The sequence below is a fragment of the Empidonax traillii genome, unplaced genomic scaffold, assembly GCF_003031625.1.
Source record: "Empidonax traillii isolate 1590-97213 ecotype Southwest subspecies unplaced genomic scaffold, ASM303162v1 scaffold48:size2401408, whole genome shotgun sequence".
Classification (NCBI taxonomy): domain Eukaryota; kingdom Metazoa; phylum Chordata; class Aves; order Passeriformes; family Tyrannidae; genus Empidonax; species Empidonax traillii.
In genome coordinates this window covers 1,609,749-1,625,941 of record NW_020955241.1, presented here as the reverse complement: position 1 = coordinate 1,625,941, position 16,193 = coordinate 1,609,749, and the positions used below count along the sequence as shown (strand labels likewise).

General features: G+C 40.2%; 1 protein-coding gene across 7 annotated transcripts in view; it reads right to left on the bottom strand.

Annotated features, from left to right (window-relative positions):
* IKZF1 (IKAROS family zinc finger 1) overlaps nucleotides 1-16,193 on the bottom strand; it is a 106,409-nt gene that overhangs the window by 58,335 nt on the left and 31,881 nt on the right. The window contains exon 1 of one of the 7 annotated variants that reach the window (XM_027878972.1): nucleotides 9,285-9,357. The exons of 5 other annotated variants lie outside the window; for them this stretch is intronic. The gene's annotated coding sequence lies outside the window, so the exon portion shown is untranslated. Of the gene's footprint in view, nucleotides 1-8,486; nucleotides 8,711-9,284; nucleotides 9,358-16,193 lie in introns of those variants that run through there. One more of the 7 variants, XM_027878971.1, reaches the window with a different exon arrangement.

Here is a 16,193-nt window from a genome sequence, read left to right as displayed (position 1 = left end):
CCCTGTTTTTCCTCCCTTTCCTTTCCTGAAGAATCAGCAAAGACATTGTCACTGTATGGATATGAGGATTTGCACTAAAGCATCTGTTATCAGTTTGTAAATTAATAAATCTTTACAAAGATTTTTCTAAAGAGCAATTTTTTAGAAATGTTTATGACGTGAAACCCTAAACTACTGTCTGTTGTGGTTTGGCAAGAAAAAGATGTTTTGTATTTTTTCATTGTTTAAGTTTTATCTATGAATCAAATTTGTCACTAGCATAAGAAGTGTGTGTATGACTTCGTTATCTTCAATGCAGTAGCATCTGTTTAGGTTATCAGCTAATTTAGGAGCCTGAAGTTAGAAATCAAAAGCTGGGTGGGCACCTGATTGAAGCAATCCTGCTCTCAAATGCCGCGTTGCTCTCATTTATAGCAGGAAAGGTATCAGCACCTAGGTAATAACAGATAATCCTTCTGTTTAGGAATACAAATAGCTTCAAAGTTTGCCCCCTTATTACAGGAACTACAAAATAGACAAAATTCCCTTCAAAAGAGATAAAACTATTTCTTCAAGGTTGTTCAGATAAAGAACTCTAACCTATACATTTTCCTCTTCAGACTATGAAGATTCAGAGATGAAGCTACCATAATCTTTTGGAAAAAGAATCAAATATTGCAACCCTAAGATTATTAATAATCAACACACAAAGCCCCTGAAAGGTTGTGTTGATTTTGTTTTAAATAAGGAAGCACCTAAGTGACCATGCTCCCATAAAAATTCTGGATTAAAGTTAGCATTTGTCCATGTTACCACCTTGCGTTCAAAGAAAATTTACATGTTACTGATTTTCCTCCTTGAAATTCTCTATACAATATAACTTGTGCTATATCTTAACAATACATCAAAATACACCCTGTGAATCAGTGAGGTACTTCTCTATTTATACCTACGGTCATCTACAACAAGAAATGGATTTGGGACCTTTTAGAATTCCAGGCGTAAATAGGAAGAAGTCATTGCAAGGTCAAGATTTTTTAAATCTTTCAGAATACAGCAAATTAATTATTTGTAAATCTGGTTTATTATTTCATCTCTCACCTTACAATGCAAATTCAAAAGTAAACCTCCTTGTTGAGAAAATGAATGCTTAGAATTTATACAGTGCTTCATCAGCTCAAATAAAGCATGTGTAAGGATGTCAGTCCTCCTACAAACCCTGCTATCTTAGGATATTAAAGGATTGCAAGACTGGGACATTGGTGTGATTCAATGGAATGACCTAATCCACTGCTAAAGATGAGCTCTGTTTTTACCTCTTCTTTGTTTCCCAAGCTACAAATATACTGACTTCTCTGGGACAAGATGTGCTCCACACGCAGCACGCAGTGAAACCTCACTTATGGTAAGGAGATGAAATCAGATACGTTGACATTTGCAGAACCACTTTGGATTTACATCAGAACACCTAAACTCAGAGCTGTCCTTCTATCTACAGATAGCTCTAGCTCTGATGCTGCAAGGAGTACACAAACATACCACATCCAGCTGCATGTTTCCTCACAATTTGTAGGCATAGCCTTGCTGAGCAGACAGAAAGGTCCCTGAAGGTACAGTCCAGTCTTGAGTGCACCCCACAGGGGCAGGTCCTTTCCATGAAACCTCAAAGCAGAAAATGAACGCTCACAAAGTCTTGAAGGGCAGAAAATTAACTTTCTACAAGGGACCTGGTATTATACAGGTGCTTTTGCAAATATAAAAAGCGAGGGGAAGGTGTGTTCCTCAGCAGCGGCAGCTCTGGGTTAACTGCAACAGAACAAACAAGCAAAGAGGCAAACCCCAGCCCTGCTTCCACAGCCGCCTTGGGGAAAGGCCTGACTTTGCAGCCCCCGCTTATGCAAGCTGCCCTGCTACAGGAAAAGGGACCGCTCGTGCAGGTCACTGGAGCAGCTGACCCTAATGGAGTGCTGGTTTGTGAGCACGTCTCCTCTTTGTGGTCTGTGACATGTCTCATTGGCTCCTCATCACACAGCCTGCAGCTTTACCAAACAAAAAATCCAAACCAGCAACCAAAACCATGAAACCCCAACCTGCTTTAAAACCTAAACTGAAGCAAAGTTCCTAAAACAGGTCCTAGATTCAACAGCCCATGACATATAAAGTTTAATAAATAAATTAACAAAGCAAAAGGAAGCTGCAGCCTTAAAAACACAGTAGAATTAAACACCTATAGCCCTTAACATACCTGACAGAAGAATGTGCACATTAAAAAGAGGTTAGGAGTGATATGTCGTCACATGTGTCATCAGTATTTTGGGCTTTAAGTTGGGAGTTGCATCTACCTGCAGAATGACAGTACAGCTGCATTTCTAATTGCACAAGAGGGTCTCAACCTAGCAGAACCAAGCCTCTTGCATCCACTGATGTCAAGGAGTGTGAGGCAACATCCAAGAGAGGAGGTGAATAAAGGCACCATTGTAAAAGGATTTAACATTTAGCTTCCTTTTAAACCAAAGACCTATTATATATGTATTTTTAAATAGGTTTGTAACCTCACATACAAATGTGCTACATATGACTGAACATGCAACAGGAAGGCTGTTAAACATGGAAAAAAAAGGTAATCTGTATTGTACAACCAATCTTCAAATACTTGAAGAAAACTGCTAGAATCCTACAAACTAGTTTTAATTAAAAGCAGCCAATATCTCAGCAAGCAGCTGATAATTAGCTTTATTATTGTAATATAATATGCTTCACTTCACAATCTCTCTGAATGACTCTACTTTAGAACCATTTTAATTCTATTTTTAATTTCCACCTCATCACACAGCTCAGTGTAAATAATAACTACAAAGCTGAGGGGTGGTCTTTTCTGAAAACTAAAAACTGAGGGTCATAATAAGCACTTTAATGTCCTTCCATTTCTGCTTAAAAAAACAAAACAAATACCTTCAGGTCTTTTAAAGGATTGCATTAAAACAGAAAAAAGGTTAAAACTAAGTGTATCAATTTCTCTCCCTCTGCATTAATTCCGTATTAAGCATTTCCTACATAGTCTAGGGAGATGTTTAGTTTATTTAGTCATTTCTCTGTTCCTGCCTAGTGTAAATTCTGGTTAACTACACGAATTGACAATACAATTATGAGCATACAGTGAAATTTCAATGGAGAGCTCCGGTCTGAAAAATGAAGGAAGCACTGTAATTCAACACACAAGATTAAGAAAAGAGCTCTGCTAACAGTGCAGATGGGAAACATTTATCTGTCTGGCACATGTAAAATTAATTTCCATGTTAGTGAACAATTGTGAGGGTGTAAAAAAAGTTGTCTCAAAGATCCTATGTAATTCTCAGTTCTTTGGGAATTCTTTTTCAAAGCACTGACAAATGACAAAAAGTGCACGTTGGATACCAGTTTTGTTTTCCATACATGCTCTTAGCATTCTCTGTGCTTGAGCTATATTCACATAACAATTCATTGCTAAAGGAGATAATAAAAAGAAATCCATTCTTTTATTGACTTTGTGTGCAAATTACTGGACTTGATATCATTGCAAATATGAAAAAGGTTCTTCCTTCAAGATTTTGAATTGCAACCTGAGTCATTATAAATTGTTTCCACAATATGAGAAAAATATGAAGGTAATTTTCCTAATTAAGGCCAAGTTTTATTAACTCATTAAACCCTGTCACCTTTATTCACTAAAAATCAAGCAGAAAAGTGGAATAAATTCACCATGACAAAGAAAATGCACACATTTCCATCTTATAAATAAACTGACTATAAAAGGTGAGGGGTGTAAATTAAGGCACTCAATCTAAGAACACAGCACATTCTCAACTGGCCAAATTGAGCTCTTGGATATTCTTCCAGGGCTCTCACTCAAGAGAAGGCAAATAGCACATGCAAAACTGTAGTTTTTGTATCTATCTGTATACAGGAATTAGCGTAGGATCTCCTCAGCACGGCATATCCAAATATGCAACAGAGAAAACATAAAAGAATCCCTCTACATCTAGAATTGTTATTGCCAATATCCTCAACAATATATCAGTAGTTAATTTGCCAAAATTACAGGAGGTTTCACTAACTGTGCTTCATGATCACAGAATTGCTTCCTAATTTCCCTTCAAACTGTTCAGGCCGTTATGGATTATTAAAGGAAATTACCAGCCTGAATAAGCATACTAGACATCTGTGTGATTCCCCCCCGCCCCTTAAATAAACCTAAAAGTAACTTGTAAAATTAAAATGAATTAGCAAGTTCCTCCACACTACATATTTCAATTAACTCACTCTGCTTTTATTTTGGATCCAATCTACTATGGACAATTCCAGCTTTATATTGCAATTGCTGTGCTGTTCTCAGTGAGTTGAAACAAGCGGAAAAATGAAGCAATTCAGCGGGGAATCAGATCTCTCTTACAGAGCAAGTTTCTCTTTTACTGAGAAAGCTAGAGCAACTGGGATCAGAAGAAGAAATGTAAATCTTTCACATGAAATAAGCAAAATAACCAAAAGAAGTGGACAGTTCCCATTGCTTAAAGCATATGATGATTTCAGTGTGACTGCTCATCAAAACGTGCAGTCTGAATGGCCTTTTGAGGCATTTATACAAGAAGCACGAGCGTGCCATGCAGGTCCTGAACCTGCACTATCCCATCCCCTTGATCTTGCAACAGTGCAAATAAAGCTAAGAACATAAATGTATCTTCTCAGAACTAGGATCTACTTTTGCAGTCACTGTTGGCAATAACCTGCTAAGTGCTAAAAACCCTGTAATCTCTTCTTGTTCACCAGCTTAAAGTATGGAGGAAGGTGTGTCTTAAAGGAGAAGGGTAAGGCAGAAGTTGTTGCATCGTAATAATGATGCATCACAACACACCCAATCGTACTAACATAATTCTGTTTAAATTTAGGGAGCAAAGAAAACTCTCCAAGTTGTAGTTAGGTTTATGTATTGATTACATACATAGGGACAAAAAGCCACAGCTCACCTTGGAAGCAGGGAGTTTCCCAACTGAAGTCTGTTCCTTTTACTGGATAGCTACCGGAGAGATAAAAATTTCAACTATTTTGGATGAGTGGAAGGTATCTAAAGTAGCCTCCCATTTAAAAATTGCCATAAAGCTGACAGGACTGAGGCTGCCTGCCTTGCTTCAGATGATATTCACACTCATATCTAAATGCTGTTCCCCTCCAGCATTGGGGTGGGGACCAAAATAATCTTTGGATTATAGAAAAAATACCAGTGAGGAATAGGTCTTTTCTCTTTTGACTCTTGCATTGACTTGCAAGCATTTAAAGACTTCCCAAAGAACCATAGTCCCAGAAAAAAATGAAAAGAGCTCTTACCTTCCACTCCTCAAGTGACATAATGTATTCCTGGTATCCTTCTTTCTTTCTGAGTGAATTTATACTTGCTGGAAAAGTGGGGTTTGTCACTTGGGAGGGGAATTCCAGGGTAGCCCACTACAGTGCCAGCAGCACATCCTGCCGTACTCTCATAAGGATGAAAATTTTTTCCAAAAATCCCATTACTCCTACACTACATTCTACTACTTTATTATGTTTTCTTTGGTCTAATTCTATTACTTTTAATAACATTAGAAAGTAATGACTGGTCAAAATGTAATCATGTACATATGTGAATCTTGACCGAAAAAATAATAAAATTCACAATGGACCCAGCTCTTCTTGCACATAAAACAGAAGAAAAAAAAAAATCCCACAAGTCTTTGGTGGAAGTTTTCCTGACAAAGAGCCACACAATAAGCCTGTGATCCATGACTTGATATCCTCTGGACTTTTTAAGAGAACGTTGCCAAAAATGATCTGCCAGAACAGCATACGATTCATTATGCCCTTGTTTTCTGTTGCTGAAATACAAACTGGACCCATTTCCTCGTTTTCTGCAAGATTGTGGCGTTAGTGTAAGAAGTACCTAAGCTCAAATAAAATATGCTTGGAAATGTTTTTGGCTTCATTTTGAAATTACCCAATTTTAATGATGAGAAAGACATTTTGCATTGTTGTAAAACTCTGTGGACTGATTCTCCAGTTACAGTTCTGCGTTGCTATGCAGTGGAAGTGGCAGGCAGACCAGATTTTTGATATTAAGGTCTACGAGGGAAAGCAAAACTGCTATAGTAATGCTGAGATGAAGACTATTGCATTTTTTTACTGTACACTGCATGTAACAAAAATGACAAAGGTATTCTTCATGCTTATGTAAGGAAACCAGCAACCAGACCATTCCCAGAGGGAACACTGGCAGCCAGGAGCCGAGGTGGAAAGTCAGAGGTGTATGATGAGCCTGTCTCTACTGCAACTTCTGAGTATGGGACCTACTAAAAATATACCAACTCACTTTGCTCACTTGGAGTTAAGCAGCCACCCTGAGAAATACTCAGCTGGGATAAATGATGCACATAGGAACAGTGTCTAAGCGTCTCCAGTTACTGGGACCATGAAGGGCAAAGAGACAAGAGTCTTCTCCCCTGCGTTCCTATCATTACATTGGCCCAGAGAGATTAGTGATCTCTCTACCTCTTCAAATACCAGGGTCCTTTCTGACTGAATTGGGACAGTTAGTACAATTTCACATTATGCCTCTGCATTCCTGTCATTTCACCTGGAAGCCATACCCAATAGGTAGCGGACTCTTGCAGGTATCAGTGCATTAGGTTTGAAATCCTGGCTGCTGAGGACGACCAGCACTGGACTTCCACTGACTTCCATCTGGTCATTCTACTCACTCAGTGGATAAACATGATTTCTTCTTGGCTTTTTTATGTAAAATTTACCTTGTTATTAGCAATATAATCTCTATTTCTATTTTCTTTCTAAACTTACAGTATATCAAGTTCTGAGCTTTGTCTAATTTACTCAAAAAAAAAAAAAGAAAAAAAAAAGAAAAAAGGAACAAGAGAAGGAGCACATGGATAGTCACCAATATTAGTATTTGTGAGAAAACCTCTAAGATTGGAAGCATGTCTGGGGTAATAGAAACGTGAACTGAGTAAACTGCAGACTTCTGCAGTGTTTTGGACACCACCACCCCACCCCCCCCAGTTCTCCTAAGGACAACCATGATAAGGACAACTATCATTTTAAGAGCTCTTGGTTCCTGCACTTGGTCTACACTTAGTTTCTCGTGTCCCCAGGCATCAGCTTCAAAGGCTTGATAAAGGCATACAGCCATTCAACTAAAATTTGGCAGAGCTTCGCTAGGGATTGAGGTATCTTGAGGGGTGGGGGGGGGTATAGGTCTGTGTATGTATTATATTCTCTACTTTTAATTCTGTTTTTAGACAAACATTTCTGAGTCAAAATCAAAGCAGAGCATGACAATATTAGAAAGAAGCTTCTGCTTGCAAGCAATTACACCTTTTGGAAAAGAAACCTAGTACCCACTGATATATGCTACTGTTATATTGACCCATGAAGAGGAATATTAGGCATCGCAAGGACAAATCCATTCCCTCTTTCTGGACTTACAGTTTCCTTCAGTAGGGAAAAAAAAAAAAAAACAACAAACAAACAAAAAATAAACAGTTACCTAAAGGCAAAAATTTGGTTTGGAAAATTCAGAAGCAACTACATTTTCATATAAGAATGTGATCTCATCCTTCATTTTTCTGTTTCACTAAGGCTCTAAACACCTTAAACTATGTGATTCACCAGCAAGGTGAGAGAGCAGTGCCACAAGCAACTCAGAATGTGCCCCTGTGCTTAGCTGATTATTCAGATAAAGTCTTTCCAAATATTTGAAAGGAAATTTAGTACCTATTTCTAAATGCAGTATATTAATATGTTTTTTCTTTACATTTCAATGATAATTTATAATGCTTAATAGAGAGTTATACTACATGGTACTCCAGTATGCATGTGAGTTACAACTGATGTGAGCAGTCAACCGAAGCTAACAGAGTGCGTCTTTTAAAGGATTTGGACCTTGCAATGCATTACAGCTTCAAAATTTAAAACGAAACTATTAAAGTCTAGCAAATGGGTTGCTAATGTGAATGCATGAAAAATAATCAGGGTTATATACCTGGTTTATTTCATTTGGTTGTTTTATTTTTTTTTTTTGACATCTGGACAGTAGACGCATACGGATGTAGCTTTGGTGGCACACAGATATTGAAAAGAAAAATAAGTAGTCAGGACGCTCTAATTCTAAATTCTGATCCCCATACAAAGTCCTTTGAAAACACTGCTTACACTTACACGTGTAAGCAGATTCAGTGAAAGGAAAAAAAAAAACAAAGAAAAAAAGGAAATAAAAAGTAAAAAGAAACAACATTATATTCTTCTAAAATAATTTACATAGTTTAAACTCGTGGCCATACCAGTCTAAAAATTTTTGCATCTCACAAAACATCTCATTTTTTGAGATAATTTGCAATCATACACTACAAAATTTTCTGACACAGTATTATTAACTTTTAACAATGTTGAAAGTAGAATACTTTGCACAACGTTTGGCAGCATTACCATACCTTCTAAACCAAGGTAGAAAAGTAATCCAAGTAGTAATCAGGTTTCTTCAAGCACAAAATTTAAAGTTTCCTTAGAACGGACTGCTGCAGTGGGAACTCGTTTCTTCACAAACACAGTTTCTAACTACGCACATCTTCTTTAACAACGACTACGGAGCGAAACCGTCCCTTCACAGAGAGGGTAACTTTGCGGAACAGGGTGAAAGAGAACCTCCAGCTGTGACAGGCTGTATGGCAAGAAGGAAAACTTCTCGTGGCACCGCTATTCGGAAGTCAGCAACTTCTCTAATACCATGTTCCCCTCAGGCGCATTGGGGCTGCTAATTTTAATATTTCCTAATAGTTTTGACAACCTCGGTATCTGCCTCCCCTCTGCAAACTACGGGCGCAAGCAATTGGAACTAGGGCTTTGAATGAACCGAAGTGCTGTGGCTGACTCGAGGAGGCGAACACAACACCGGTCCGCACTTGAATCAATGGACACCCCCTTCCCGGCCAGCTCCTCATCTCTAAAATTTTAAGGAAGCGCTCCAAAACGCCTGGATTTACACCCAAGCTGCGGCTCAATGTTTTCAACCAAAAAGAAGAAAAAAAAAAAAAGAAAAAGAAAAAGAAGCGGGTGGGACGTAGAGGAAAGGAAGAAATAGATGGGATGGGATAGGAGGACAGGACTCCGCAGTCTCACACTTAGCGCTACCGTCAACCCCTTCTGACCCGCGCACCGCAGCCTCCCGGGGCTGACCCGCCACCCCGGCGGCTGGGGCTGGTGCCCGCCCGGGACCCCCCGCCCCGCGGTACCTGCTCCGCCGAGGCTGGGGCCGTGGCCAGCGCCGGGGCGGGCGGCAGCTGCGGCGGCGCCGCTCCATGTGCCGGCACTCCTCGCGGGCGGTGACTCCGCGCCCGGTCCCTCCCACGCCGCTCCCGCTCTCTCCCGCCCGCCCCGAGCGGCCCCCGCCCGCTCCGCACCCGCGCACGCCCCCACCCCGCCGGGAGCAGGGCCGGCGTCGGGGCCGTGCCTGGGACGGCGAGGGAGCGGAGGGGTTTTACCTGTCGAGGTACCTGCTGCCGGGGCGCCCCGCCGGCTGCGCGCAGCTGGAGGCGCGGGAGAGCGGCCGGGCTCCGCGCCGCCCCGCCGGGCGCTCCCGGCGCCGGGCTCATGCGGGTCTCCCAGCGCGGCGGGCACCGGCCGGGAGTCACAGAGCGTCAGCTGCACACATCCACCTGTAACGCTCCATCCAGAGCTCAGGCTAATGGCTCAGATCATCCTCCTGTACTTCAACCCAGCCATTCGCGTCCCGCGCTTTTTAAGCACTTGAATTTAACCACCGGAGCAGAACTTAAGCAACTTACTTGAAATCAGTGGCAGAGGCAGTCACTGAAATGCTTACGCTTCAGACCAGAGGGCACGGCAAACCTGATGGAAATTACTCATGCTTGGTAATTAAGCAGATATACACTCTGTGGAGTGGAGGATTTTTTTTTTTTTTCCCCCCTGTGCCTCAGTTCCTCGTCGGCAAGATGAGGATAATAAACTTCCTTTCTCACATCCTATCTTTATATTTGCTCTCATATGAGAAAAAAATTAGACATAACTTTATGCATGTGAGCAATCTCATTGACTTAAACTGGACAATTCAGAGCCAAAAAGTTAAGCAAGCATGGGAGAGATCAGACGCTTAGAACACAAGCTCTTTGAAATTGTCTACTACTTTGTAAAAGTTTGTAGTGTACAGCAAAATTAGGTCTCCGAGGCTAAGATGGGCTTCTTTTAGAACAGAAGCGGCAAGACTATACCTGGGGATTTATTTCAGTCACTCCTTCCCTCAGAAAGGCTCTGCAGACGTGATTGCATAGTACAACTAGGATAGTATCTGGATATGCTTGAGATGAACCAGGTATACCTAGTCCTTGTCAATTTTTTGATTTTTCACACTCTGTCTTTAAAGAGATGCAGAACCCTCTTTCTCCTATAAGTAGACTTTATGGATTTGATAGTGTTGAAACTTGGAGTAAAATTCTTCTCATATTTATTCCAGAAGACCCTCATGTCTTCCAGCATGTTTGCATACAGGGATTCAAGTGCATTTAGCCAGTGGAATCATACCCTGGCAGAAAAAAGAGATTTAAAAAATATCCACAAAAAGATCCATTAAAAGGTACCACCATGTACTTATGATAGTACCTTTCTCCAGGGAATCGCGAAAAGTTCAGACTCAGCAGGACCAGGAATATAGGTGGTGACACCTTCTCCAAAAGCGGAAGCTGATTAACTCAAGGGAACACAGCAATTTTCCACAGATACATACCTTTGGATATTTTGAGGTAAAAGGACCAACACTCCACTGGGGAATGGCTTTTTCAGCAGCTGTTTGCTGCTCTCCTGTGCTTCAGCTGCCACAGGGTCCCTGCACTCCAGTGCACCAAGGGTAACTAATTTGGCCTGCATTTATTAAGGCAAGTTTCACACTGCACAAGCCACGATGTCACATTAAACATTTGATACAAATGTTAAGGTCAGAATTGAGTTGCTCAACATGTGAGCTGAGCCTGCTGAAGTCCAATCTTGTGAATTGTAAGGGATCTTCTGCAACCCAAGGCATTTAGGTTTGTTAACAGTTCATTGGAGATCTCTGCACTTAGTAGAAGGTGTGGAAGATCCTTTTACGGCTGGTGCCCTGAAGAAGGATCAGCAGTACAACCATGGCAGCACTGAACTCACTGGTGGCAGACTGCTCTCATGTACAGCAAGTTTCTTGATGGGAGAACAGCACTGGGCATTCTGAAGGGAGGTCCACTGTCCTCCACTGTCCTAATGATGCTTGCCAAGCCCTGAACTATTTTGAAAAGATCTGTTAAGGGATAGTTGCAGATATACACTTTGGCACTTTACCTGAGGAGCCAGATTCTACAACCCTTTTCTTACACTGTTTCTACTGACATTATTGAGAGTTTTGGATGAACCAAAGTGGGTTGTAAAGGATATAAGGTGGAGACAGGTGTGGCCAAAAAAAAAAAAAAGAATGGCCTTGTAGTTGTCTGATTCACTGCCAGCTAAATCTTATCGCAGGTGAAATCTACTACAGAGACTTCTTTGTTGTTATCAGATTTATTGTGGAAAGTATCTAACAAGGCTGAATAGTGAATGGTTTCCTTCAGATTTACTCTTAAATACAAATAGAAATTGTTAGTGCAGGAGGTACTGTATTTCTACTGCTGTGTATTATCATTTACCATTTATTGCTTTCCTACAACAGTGTTACCAACCTGAATCCTCAAAACGGACAGCATGCCACATTCGTGCTGCTTCAGTCCATTACCAGGCAGGTGCTGATAATTAAATACAAAAGTACAACAGAAGATTTTTGCAAATTTAGAACCAATAAAAAAGTGTTAAACACAGAGCATGTATATTAGGTTCAACAGCTGAAGTGTGCCAGGCAGGTACTTCTCTCGCTTTCCCACCAAAAAAAAATATGTTTTAGTCCTAATTATTCAGAGAATTGCCTTGGCAGAGTGTCCAGAGGGTTTGCTTGCGGGATTGTGAACTTACTGGGTGAGTAGTTCTCATTCAGTTCGCAAAATATAAATTCTGATTAAGATGAGGATAGTGAAGATTTATCAGAAATATGTTAAGTTTCCACAGGCACAAAAGGGTAGTGGATGTTTTCTTCTACAGCCAGAAATCTCCCCCAAACCATGCTTTCTCCTATAATTCTAAGTATGACCAGGTTGTTTCACAATCCTTATCATAGCTGTTCTCTCACCCTGAGAAACCCCCCGCAGGATAATTTTGCTCTCAGAAGGCTCTTCACACTTTGCAATGCCAGAAGTGCTTAAGAAAATATAATGGACCTCACACTAAACAGTTGGTCGGCAGCTATTTGAAGACAACATAGGAAATACAGTTTACTGCTCCAATTCCACATAATGTCTAATATGTAATAGATTTTTCTTTGGTTAGAATCTTTGATCCATTAAACTGTAGTCTCAGATTTTTTAACTTTAGTGAAGAACTCTGTCACCTCTTAGTGAAGCTCTAGGGCTTTTACCTCAAAAGCATCTCAGAATCCCATGGATTCCTCTCCTTACATATCATGGGATATATTACCATCAAAATCTTCTTTTTTTTCCCATTGGTCTGTTCGCATAATTTTCCTCTTTGCCTTGTCATGCAGACTTCTCAACCACTGTTGCGACACACTTATTATTCACCTTTTACAAGTGTTTCAGGCAATTGCCTCCACACTTTTTTTCCTACATAACTTTTCTTCACCAACTGACCTCCCTGAACTCAACCACAAGTCTCTTGCTCTCTCCAGTTTGTGTATTTTCCACTAACTTCTCTTAAGTCTTCTTTTTACAATTAGGAAGCCCCTCCTTATGATTTTCTGTGCCTCAGCCTCTCCATTCTTTCGTTGTGAGTTTCTTACCAAGAGGCCAGACAAATTCTTACTGTGTTATGGAGAGTAACACAAACACAAGAGAAATAATTGCTTTAATAATACAAGGAAATGTGGATGACAGATGATCAGGTATGTGAGATATTAATGTGTGTTTGGGTGAAAGGAGAGAAAAACTAACAGTTTATCATCAATGGCTTTGTTAACTTCTTTCCTTTTTAGGAATAGTAAATACAAAGAGATGGGTTTTAGTTTGTGGGTTTTCGTTTGGCTGGGGGTTGTTTCTTATGCTAGAAGAATATTTTACAGTAAGGAAATGTGACTGCAGACATTTTTGTCATCAAGGACAGGTGCATATTATATGACTGTTGATTGACTGATGTGTAACAATGAAGTTGAATCACACTTGCTATTCAGCAAGGAGCATCTCAAATTTATATGTATTTACCGTTTTAGTGGAATTAAACACTCTGGTTATGGGTGTTCCTTGCTCTCATGTGAGAGCATACATGCACACATACACAAGACACTTCAGAGGGGGCAAAGCAAGGACATCATCAGTCCCACACATTCTATCATGTCTGTTTGAAAAGCATCCTGCTCATAGTCACATCTGGACCAAAGCTAATCACAGACCAAGGACAAAATCAGGAGCTCTCACTCACATCCAGCCCATTATCTCCTTGTTTTGCTGGCTGATCTCTGGCATTTTGACTCGGATGGCTTTGGTAACCTGAAGAATATATTGGAGAAACAATTGACCAGTAGGTCTGCCTATAGGACAAGTATGGCAGAGACAGAAACCAGCCACACCAGCACTCCAGTTTCATAGGGTAGACACACTGTAGTTATTGCTAATTACGTTTAGGTAGTGCACAGAGGTGCTGGTTTATATATATATATATAAACATGAATTGCCTAGTCTGTTGAGCAAAATGGTTCATTCTTGATCACAGACTAATCAGTCTTGTCAGGGACTTGGCTACCTACAGTAATGCCTTCGTGTCAGGGGTCGAGAGAAGGACACAATTTTCTTCTGCAATAACAAAGTTCTGACTACAGAAGACTATGACACTAATGTCAGCAAGAGCAGCCTCAGCTAGCACAGAACTAGAGTTGCAAGAATCACACTTCTTGCTTCAAAGACCACCCAGCCATTACTCTGTATATAAAAACATGGCGTGTAGGATTTAGTCTAATATAACTGAAATGAAAATTCTGTCTCTCTGTTTTGAAATATGGCCAATGTGGCCTATGGAAAAAGTTTTGCTGCTTCAGCTATTTTAATTGATAAGTCTAGTTTATGCTTATGTTTTTTTGTAACTGTTTTTACATAGAACATACATAAAATTTAACTTCCATTTACATCTGGAGACAGCTACCAAAATCTAATAGTTATTCTAGATTTCCAACAGAACTGAGAACAGATATGCTTTAGTCAGAGTTATAAATTTAAGATTATTTGTGTGGGGAAGAGGAGACTGAGGAAAGACCTCACTGCAGGCTTCAGCTTCCTTGAGAGGGGAAGCAGAGGGACTCTGTGGTGAACACTGACAGGACTTGAGGGAATATCCTGAAGTTGTGTCAGGAGAGGTCTAGGCTGGTTATTAGAAAAAGGTTCTTCACCCAGAGGGTGGCTGGGTACTGGAACATGTGCCCCGGGGTCATAGCACCAAACCTGACAGAGTTCAAGAAGAATTTGGATGATACTCTCGGGTACATGGTGTGACTCTTGGGGGTGTCCTGTGCCAGGCTGGGAGTTGATGATCCTTTCCAATGATGAGTCCTTTCCAATTCATCATATTCTGTGATTCTGTGATTCTGTTACTTAAAATGCCTCAGAACAGGACCACAATCATTTCTGTACTAGGATTTACAGAATTCTTTGATCAGGCATGAGAGAAAACATGCAGACTCCAACACAGGACAACAAAGACAATGAAGGGACTAGAACACCTCTCCTATGAGGAAAGGCTGCAGGAGCTGGGACTGTCCAGCCTGAAGAAGGGAAGGCTTAAGGGAATCTCAGTGTCTAAATAATTGATGGGAGACAAGAAAGAAGAGACAGCCAGGTCCTCCTCAGTGGTACTCACTGACAGGGCAAGAGACAGGGGGTAATGGAAATTTCACCTGAACACAAGGAAGTACTTTTTTTTAGTGTGTTCAAATATTGGAACATGTTTACCAGAGAGTGGGGTCTTCATCTGGAAAGATATTCAAAACCCAACTGGACTTGGTCTGGGGCAACCTGTTCTGGCTGACCTTACTTCAGCAGTGGGGTTTGGTCAAGAGCCTGTGATTTGAAACGTTAGATGTCTGTTTTTCAGACATCATTAAATTTAAAAAGAGAAATGTCCTAGCATGTTAGTTCTTCTGATCCCTTCCTAACTTATAGCTGTACTTCAGTTTAAATTTCTCAAGTAATTTTTGTTTTGTAAAAATGAGGTAAAACTTTTTTATATATACAAAAGGGGCTGAATTAAAAGAGTTTATCACACTTCCTTTGGCTATCCATTGCATCTGAATTTCAAAGAATTTGGGTGCTTGGGGTTTTTCTTTGCATACATTACGTGGAGGTGCTACAGCTGTCTGTTTACAGGGTTAAGACCACTGTGGCTAGGACCTAGTCTACCCAGCAGAGATGAAGATGTTCCTTAGCCTAGACAGACACTGGATCTATTTCAAGATCAACATTGTTAATCAGGCATTTCTTCACTAATAAAGTTGTTTAAGAGTTGACAAAGGCTTCTTTTGAGGGACTACTGCCAAAATTGATCCTACCCAAGAAAGTAGCTAGAAGCAGGAAAAAGGTATACGTTCATTTTTGCTTGGCCTTAATCTTGACTTAATAAGGAAGACACTAGAAATTTAAAGTGATAGTTGTCTGGCAAGTGGACAGCTCATCCTCTTCCTCAACTACTCATATGGTTACTCCCTAAAAATTCATATGGATAGATTGAAAAATGTAGATATCTGTTGGATTTTCTGGCAAAGGTGAAATGAAACAAGTCTGTTGTAATTTCAGTGTTGTCTACTAAGAAGCGGAAAGCAATGGAGAGTTGTGTTAATGAACTGACATATTGATCATGGAGGTTTACTTTCTCTTTTTCTTTTAAATCCATTTCTTAACGTCTCTTGGCTATTTTTTTTCAAATCACAAAGCTCTAATGAATTCAGACTACAAAGATCCAGAATTATGTTACACTAAATTTTCAGAAAGAATAAACTATTAACAGTATGTTTAATAAGTTTTAATAACTTTATAGTAAGTACACTTGTTTGGCCCTAGAAAATAACACTGTTGTCT